Below are 9,685 nucleotides of genomic sequence, written 5' to 3'. Positions count from 1 at the left end.
TCAGCAGGGAGCCTGCTTCCCCCACTTTCTGCCTGCTGCTCTGTCTACGTGTGATCTCTCTCTCTCTCAAACAAACAAACAAAAAAGAAGTAGTAGTAGTAGTAGTAGTAGTGAAAGCCATAGGAGTCAGGTATCCTGACTCCCACCTAGAATCTCCAAGAAATGCTGTATTCTTTCCATCGATTCCACTGGGGGGCATCTTTGGCACTAATCACGTGTGAAATTTTTGGAGGGGGCAAGGAACGAAAAACACCACTCTGAGGCTGGGTCTGAAGAATGTTTGGCAACCCTCCCTCAGAGCTCCCATCCGGTTGAGCGGGTGAGCGAGGAGCGCAGCACCACGCTTTGCGCATGCGCATCTATTATTGAGTTTCTCAAAACACTTGAGAAAGCCTCCTCTTGACCCAGAAGCTGACTTCTCCACCCAAAGGAGAAAGAGCTGTTGAGGGAAGCTTTTTGACAGAAGGGAACTTGCTAATATAGAAATATTTTTCCTTTTGGAATCAAGGCTGAGAGGCCGGCGAACTGAGCGGGGAGAAGAAAGTCAGTGAGGAATTGTAAGATTAAAGAGTGAGAACTTTCCACTTGCTTCTGAGCTCCGCCCCCAGGACTAGCCTGGCTGTGCTCCAGGGGCAGTGTGGATGACAGAAGGGCTAGTTGCCTTCCCCAGCTTCTTAACCTGCCTTTCCACTTGCCAAGAGCTGTTCCTTCGGTCCAAGTGGGCACAGCAGTCTGGACTGCTGCGAGAAGCACCGTCTGAGGCAACTTGACCAGGGCCCGCCTGCTGCCAGGACAGGACCATTTGAAAAAAGACCTCTTTTTTGTCATCTTTCATAGGCTCCTTGGGAAATTGTTAAAGACAGAAATTTTGAAATTGAATTTTCATGATTATTGGAAAAGAGGGGTGAGGCACAGCAGCTGCCCCAGAGCAGCTGGTCCAGCTGCTCCATCTGCAGGACAGTCCGGCCCCTTGGCCACCCCACCCCCACCCCCCACCAGGCCAGCAAGAGGAAGGGAAAAGGAGGGGCACAAAGGTACCGGTTTCAACTTTAGAATAAGGGCCCCAGCCCTGGGCATTTGAGTCATCTGCTTCCACAAATACAAAAGAAATGGCAAACAAAACAAAACAAAAAATGTAACTTCAGGTCTCAGTCCCAGGTTGCCCACATGAATTATGGGCCCAACAACACACATTCCTGGGGGGATGTGAGGGATCCTTTGGTGAAGGAACTGTGGAGAAGGGCAGAGGTTTCTAGGAGGTGAAACCAGTTTCTCCCCTGGATCCTCATGGCTCCTGGGGTGGGAAGGACTGGAGTCACATGAATGTTCCTTTTCCCTCTTCTACCTGCCATTTCTCATTGAGAAGCAATGCCACAGGATAATGCCCTCCCACAGCCAGTTTCCTCATCCCCAGACTCAAGTGCCTGAGAGTGAAAAGTTATTGCCAACAACAAATTCGGGCTGACAAATTGTCAATAATCACGCCTTCAACGTGCTGGATGGCCTTCATGCAATAAAGAAGCAAATGCTGGAGGTGGGGGGGGAGTGAGGGAAGTGCGGGGGTGGGGGTTGGGGGGCAGGCAGGATGTAGGTGACTGCCCAGCGCATAGCTTTCCAGGTTTGCTTCCCTATCAAGCTGTGCTCTGCCCCCCAAGAAGGGAATGCGTTCTGTGAGGGACTGCAGGGTGCCTACCAGCCCAGTCGGCTCTAGTCCTTGCTCTCTTTATTCCTGTTGCTCACACGGGCTGCTCCCAGGAAGCCTCTCTCTAAGCTTTCCTCCAATTAACCCTTCTGGGTACGCGTGTCTGTGGTCTCAGGCACCCTTGATTAACAGTCGTGTTACCCTAGTTTTCTTTTGTTTGAAATGCTGGGCCCCCAAGACTTTGGCATGTGTTGGATGTCTAGTTACTTCTGCTTGCCTGTCTGTATCCTGAGACAGAGAAAATTATTAGGAATTGATGCTCAAGATAAATAATAGTGAGATTTTTACCTGTGGAGGAATTGGAAGAATGTGTGCATAGTAAGTCATTTCAGAACTTAAGACAGATCTGAAAAGGATCTTTCAAAGTGTTTTTACACTATCACCTCTATAAACATCCCCTCCCCCCAACACAGACACATTCACAAAAGCACCCTTTGATTTTTTTTTTTTAATATTTTGGACTCTGTGTTTTAAATTTAGAAGCAACTTTAAACATATACATTGATTTAAACATGAACTTTCTAAGATATGATTTCTTGTGAGGTTTACAAATCCAATTACCTAATCATAAGATTTCGATTAAAATATCAGTCATGGCCCTCTTAGAATGTTGATTTAGCTACAAAAGTTGGGTTCAAAATTTAATTCACTCTTCTTCTTTCTCCAGCTTAAGTTTAAATTTCTTTTATTAACACAACACAGAACTTGAATTAAGGATCTTCTTGTTAAACTGCGGGCTTTTCTCATTTCCCTGAACTCTGTAAGTGAACCACATTGTCATATAATCGATAGGAAAAACTCAGCTGTCACAGGTCCTAAGCGACCCCTTACCACAGAAATAACATGATCTGGCATTTCTGAGTTTGAAAAATGTGCTGTTTGGATGACATGAGACCAAAAATACTACCCAGACAGCATATATGTTGTAGTCTCTATGAATGGCTGAGGACTGATTTGCTGAGACCAAGGAGATACGAGAACAGACTTCTCTCCTGGATAGAGATCAAGTGCTCTTTTTTTTCTTCCATCAACAGGAAGTCCGAGTATTGGGGTCTAGGATTCAAGGGTATTTTTAAGTTCATTTAAGTTTGTTTGCTCTTCTAGAGTTTATAACAGAATTTGAAACGAGGTGTTTTTCTCCCCAAACCTATGAGCAATTCAGATTTTGATTTTGGAGTTAAAATCTGAAACTAAATGTCCAGCAGTTTCAAAACCTATCCCTCGAAGTCCTGGATCCTTCCCATCAATGTGATCGGGAGTTCTCCATTATGTAAATCCTTTGGCTCAAAAGTAACTGAATGGCATCTGATTTTAAGTAGCAGGAACCCATAAATCTCTGGAAAGATATTCCTCTGCCTCAATGTCACAGACTTGCTGTACTCCCAACCTTCTCTACAATCTGCCACCTACAAATCCTGCCATGAAGACGATACAATCCTTCCTTATCTGTATCCTCTCCCTTTAACTATGATCTACCATTCTGGACTTCGAACTCAATGACATGTTTCACCTTGGGTTTTTTGCTTTGTTTTGTTTTGTTGTTGTTTGCTTTTTTAAGTGGTACTGGGCAACCCTACTGTGGAATCTATCCCACTTGGTAGATTAGATTCTGTGATAAACATGTTAATTTATCTCAGGAAGAACCTTGCTATCGAGTCTCCTGAATGAGGCGGACTACAAATCAATTACACACCAAAGGTGAAAGGTATTCAGACTCACGAATTGGCTCTGTCAGCAAGCTTATGAGGTAAATATTAGTGATCCTTAGCCTACATGGACCCATCTATATGAAGAAAAGTACTAGCGAGGATCAAACAGCAACAAGCCTGGTGAGACAAATTCAGTTTACAATAGATACATAAGACTTCTCTTTTGTAAACCTAAAGCTGTTGGGGCCTGCATTTCCCACATCTACCATCACTAAGATCTTTGGGATAAGCTCTGAAACACCACTTCTAATTAGTTCATTTGTCATCAGAGAACCACTGCATCCAGCCAGGTATTTTGCTCCTATTCAACTCTGGAAGAAAACGGGACAACATGTGCTATTATAAAACGCTCAGCATTCAGTGCCAACATTTCAAATTGGCCTCATTTTACAAGATCTCAGAAGCCCCCAACTCATTCAGGCTATGTCTTGGCAACCTTGCTCTAGCCCCAAACAGGGTAGTAGAGTTTATCCATTATCATAGTTCACAGGCTTCTCCATAGCTGCGAATCGACATTTGGAACTTATGTCATGCAGAAGGGGTGAAAACCCCTCTAGGAACTGAGTCACTGATTTCCAAAGTAAATGCCATAGGTGGGTGGGAGGAGGAGGTAGCAAGGAACAGAGAGGGGAGGAACTATGTACAGGATAACCAGGCTGTGAGTGACCTAGCTGATGTCCATCAAAGGCAGGTAACCAATGAAAAGAGTTCTCTTCTGGGATACTTGAGTGTCTGAATTTACCTTATTACAATTCCGGGAAATGACTGATCTCATCTCAGCCCTATACACTGAAGAGTATTTATTTATTTATTTAAGAAATATGGCACATTAAACTATTTTGTCCTTGATTCCCAAAACATAAACCACATGAGGTCAATACTATAAATTGGAGAATTTGCCTCAATTCTTAATCACACAGTGCAGAGAAATGATACACTGGATACAGAAGCTGTACTGGACAGCCCCAGCATATACGGCTCTAAAATTCTAAGTTGTTCAATTCTGTCTAAACTTGCATACCCTCCCCAACCCCCAAACACTCACAGGAACTGTATCTTTCCCTTACTCTCGGCAATCTAAACTTAGGAGTACACAAACCATGAGCTGGAGGTAACTGCTTCTTTGCAGCGCTATTTATGAAACACTTATTATTTTTTTTTCCTCCCCAAGCACCCGCCCCAAGGGACTGAGCCGTGCACTCTGCTGCTACTCAGCTCGGTCCAAGAGAAAAGGTGGGGGGTTGCAGGAGCATCTTTACCAGTGCAGCGCTCTTGCCACCCGCACCTGCTTTCTCACCGGTTCACCAAGCTCCCTCTCGGCTTCATTTCACAAACATTCTGGGTCTCCATTTATCTGTTAAAATGGCCCAGGGTGTTTGCCAGGAGTATTGTGCCACCATCGCTGGCACATTTTGTCTGTCATTACACAAAGCATTCTAAAAAGCTATTTCCAACCCTGAAAATATACTCTTACTACAGAAGTCATTACATTAGCATAACAAGCACCAAGTTTCAAGATGGTAATTTGGTTATAGATCTGAAATCCTTCCTGTTCCATCAGCTAGATGTCGAGGGATACTGTGACCCTGCTGCCTCCACAGTCTGCGGACCCCTCCCCAAGGAAGTTCTGCTGGGGTGAACAGTTTGTCCTTGGGAACTCAGACTAGGATGGAAGTTTCAGGTTTCACCTACCCATGTTGGGACATTTCTTAAAGAACCAAGATGCCTTAATCTCTCTCTCTCTCTCTCTCTGTTCCCCCTTCCTCTTTCGGTACCCTTCTTTGATGGAGAAGAAGGCTACCGAAATGTCTTAAATGATGTTCTTCGGCAGGTATCTCATTGGACATAGACAAATATCAGGATTTCACTTGTAGGCAATGCAAACACTTTTTTTGGTTCTTTTGTTGGGGGTGGGGTTTGGGAAATTTGACCTCAGTCCACTGGGCCAGTTGTGGGGGTGCAGATTGGCTGCCACTCTGCTGAGGCCCGGATGATGGTGGTGGTGGTAAGGGTCAGCAGGGTTGAGATGTATTCAAATGTTAATTTACACCTGAAAAGACTGGCAGTCACCCACTTGGGGGGTGACTGGAGTTTCTCAGGAATCCTGGCCTTGAGTGTTTTCTTGGGAAAGATGAAAGTAGAAATGGAGGAGAAATGCAGCCTAAAAGTTACAGGAGCAGCAAAAAGGGAGTGAGCAGGGACAGCCTTGTTGAGTTAAAGGAAGTTTATGTAGCCACCAGTTATAAATCTATTTTCAACTTCCCTTTGCAGTATAGTTTTAAGGTACAACAGAGAGGTGGTATTTCCTCTTTCCCTACATATTTGGAGATTGTCTGTTGGATCCAAAAATATTTATGTGGAAGAAGGAGGAATTAGCCTTATTTTTTTTTTTTTTTTCTGCCATTGGGATGGGTTTCCTTGCTTTGCATAGTCTTTCCGTTTAACCACTGCTACCTACCCGGCGTAGTGGACTCCCGAAGTACCTCAGGAGTAACTAAAAAAGAAAAACCTTCTACATTCCAACACTGCCTCTAACCTCAAACATAGTAAAGGGTTCATTCAAGACCCCAGGACCACACTGAGGCATTAATTAGGCTGATGAAATCCATCGAAATGTATGAATTCAGCATAATCAAGTTTCTACCGCAGACTATCGTTAAGGAATACGTGAGCAGCTGGGAGAATAGAAAGTACTGTTAGAGTTAAGTCATGCATGTAATTGAGTATATTTAACATAACCATTTTAATGATCAGTGATTAAAAGTGCATCTTACTTAAATGGTATATCCTCTGCAATTTGTTCATATCAATTTGATAATATTCTCAAAAGGAAAAAGTAGGGATACACATTTCTAAACAAGATCTTTTTTGAGTTTGGGGGGAAAGCAGAAAAGTGAACTGAAAAGGGGGGAAAAAGCAGCTTTTGCGTGCAAACAGCTCCACCAGTGTGATATAAATTAATCACTGTTTTAGGCATCCCTGTGCTCAGTTCAAAGTATTAGGAATATATAACAAGTGATTTTCTTTCATCCCTCGAAAAGAAGGTATTTCATTAAAGAACTTCCTCAGTCCAACAAGATTATTTTTTCAAATCTCAAATCCTGCTGATTTTAAGAGCTTTTCTTAGGAACCTGGGACGTTCACCTTTCCGAATCTTCTTCCAACCTGTAGGGTTGGCTTATCTTAGTGGAACTTGCCTTTGTGAAGACAGCACTGGGAAGAAGAGAGACAGCCTCACAAGGAAAGAGATGCCCCCCGGCCATGGCAGTCTAGGGCCACAGACAGAAGCCCTCACAGGGAAATTAGCTGTTTGTATCAGCTAGGGGTCTGACCAAGAGCCCACGTGTTTAGAGCCAGACGGGCTGTGTTCTATTCACTTGGACCTGGCCAGATAAATGAAGTCCTTGTGGAGCCCTGCATAAGCCAGCCCAACTCTTTTTGTTGTAGTTTCTCAGCTTTTGAGCACAAAACACACAAACCACCGATTATCCAGGGAAGAAGAGGTGGACCCAGATCTACAGGTAGAAGTATGTAATCCCACAATATCTACACATCTATGCAGGCTTTATAAAAGTGAGGATTGAAGAGAAGGATGCAGTTGGCCCAGTTCCCAAAAGTTGCCACATGGGGCTCTTTTTATCTCCTTTCACCCCTGCCCCCAACCTACAGAGAGACCAACCTATTCCCCCACTCAAAATAGGATTTGAAGAATGGCACATCTTGAATGTCTAGGCATTGCACCGTAACTTTTACCAGCCTAAGAGGGAGAAAGGAAGGCACAACCACATAAAAGTGTATTGGAACATACTATCTGCCTGCTGCCAACAAAACAAAAATATTTTAAGGGAAAATTCAATTTGAACCTTCCTTTCACCCAGAAGCATGTCTTTCTTGGCTTGGAGGGACGGCTCTTGGGAAATCAGGTCTCTGAAGGAGCTCTTCCGCACCCAATGTATAGTCTATAAACATAGTGGAATAGTCATGCCAGGGGTAGTCAGTGCAAGAGAATCTGGAGTCTTGAAAGCATCTTTTTCTTCTGGCTATGGTGGCACTTAAATGATAATGCGGGCAATGGAGCTAGGAGATTTATATCTTTTGGAAAGTAGGGCGAGCCAGATGGTAATAGCGTCATTAACACACAAACTTGGGATGTGCAAGTGAAGCTTGAAATTGGGAAAGAGATCGGGAGAACAAAGGGGGCTGCTGTTGAAAGGCTACCCCTCTTCTGCCGGCCAAAGCTAAGAGCCTCTTGGTACTGGGGTCTGCTCCTGCCCAGAGCTGGATAATAAACGACAGCTTTCCCCCTCCCCTGTTGTGACTTAGAAAACACCGAGAAAACTTTTGCAATAGGCAAATGTGGCACTTATTTATGTGTAACCCTTTGTAGTCTGAAGTGGCAGGAATGGGTCTTTAATTCAACTGCACTCCCACCCTCCACCCCCTACCCTAGTTTGATAAGCTCTTGCAATTGTTGACAGTTATTTTATGAAATTAAAGTGCCGCTTGTTGCACATTTCAGACAAAAGTTCCTTTTTCCTCCCCTTATGTAAGCATTCTAAGTAAATATTAAAGGTTGAACAGCTCCACCTTCTTCATTTTGGTGATGGGGGTTGGGGCGAAGGTGTTGGGGAGTGGGGGTAAACGCCGAAGTTCTCCTTTGGAAAGTCTTAATGTTTAAGTTAAACTCCCACTTGTCTGAACAGATGTAACTCACAGAGAACAGAGAAGGCATTAAGACAAGATTAACAATGGCATTAATAGTAATAATGCATGTTTATAATAAACACCCACACATTTATAAACAGGCAGGGCAGTTTGGAACTAAAGAAAAAATATCTTCGTTTCTCCTTTTTATCAACTCAATGTATATATGTGTGTATATATCATATATATATATATATATATATATATATATATATATATATATATATATGGCTTCTGGGAAGACAGCAAAAGTAACGGTCATTAAGTATTGAATGGCTTGAGTGATGCCTGTTAGCGACTTAAAGTTGACGATGTCTAAACTAAAATCGAACGTTTTTCTTTTTCTTCTAAAAAAAAAAAAAAAAATCCTAGAGCTCTTTAAAAGCCCGGAGGACTTACCCTCAAGGCATTATTCAGAGAAAAACTGAGACTGGCCGTTCGTCACAGGCAATTGTAAACGGTTTCAAAGGGCCGATCAAACGATCGCCAGAGTAATCTACATTCAAGTCCGGATGGCGGTGTTACGGCACACACCTGCGGGGTGTTTGCTGTCCGTGCCCCTCGCCGAGCTACAAATCATCATTAAAGCGAGCTGCTTAAGCTTCTTCCCAGCTTCTAGACAAGAGTTACTTGGGACAGTTCACTTTGATATTGCTACAGCTCGCAATTGACAAGCAAGCTATTTTGGAGCTTGCGCCGGAGCCCACACCCTAGCGAGCGCGGCAAAGTCAGGAGGGCGGCGTGGTGGCGATGGGGGGAGGCGAGCAATTGTAAAAGTCTGTTTCTCCAATTTCCTGAGCAGGATCACCGCAGCAATGTATAGGAATCCAGGTTAGAAGCAGCTCGAAGCCCGCCTCGAACTGCCTGCTCAGGGCTCTTTCAAAACTTCACAGTCTTGCCACAACTTTGAGCCGACTCAGACTCCAGTCACCATCTCACAAACTGAGTTTCTCTCCTCTCGCTTACATACACATCCTGGAGCCAGCACACTCCCTCGAGTGCAGGATCACGTTTTACTCGACCAGGACCAGGGTCTAGTTTGAAACTTTCACTTTTGGTTCATTCGTTTGGGATTATATGTCCCCTTTCAATGCCGACAGGCTCTCACTGCCCTAACTTTTGAGAGAGAGAGAGAGAGAGAAAAAAAAAAATCTGGAGTTGAGTAAAAAGAAAGGGACGTAGGGGTCGGACAGCTGGAGGCGGGGGAACGGGAGGCATGTCGGTTTCTGTCTGCTGCCTGCCTGGGTGTCTGCAAGCCCTCGGCAATCCGTGTACTCCCCACTTGGGGGGCGGGGAGGAGAAATAACCGGCTGCCGGTGATGCCAAGATCAACACTCGGAGTGAATGTATCAATAGACCAATTTTCTGCTCCCACCGCGAGCTTTTTCATTTCAGCCCAGAGTAGAGGCGTCCGCGCTGCGCAAGACGCAACAGCACCGTAGCGTCCGGAAAAAGAGGGCGCTAGATGCGGGAGGCGCGAATATGGAAATTAACTCATTAGGAAGGGGTGTGGTTACCGCGTAGCCCCCTCCTCCATTCCTTCCTTTCTCCCTTGCTGCCACCGTCCCAG

This window comes from Lutra lutra, chromosome 1 (assembly GCF_902655055.1).
Source record: "Lutra lutra chromosome 1, mLutLut1.2, whole genome shotgun sequence".
Taxonomy (NCBI): Eukaryota; Metazoa; Chordata; class Mammalia; order Carnivora; family Mustelidae; genus Lutra; species Lutra lutra.
Note: the sequence above shows the minus strand (reverse complement) of the source record.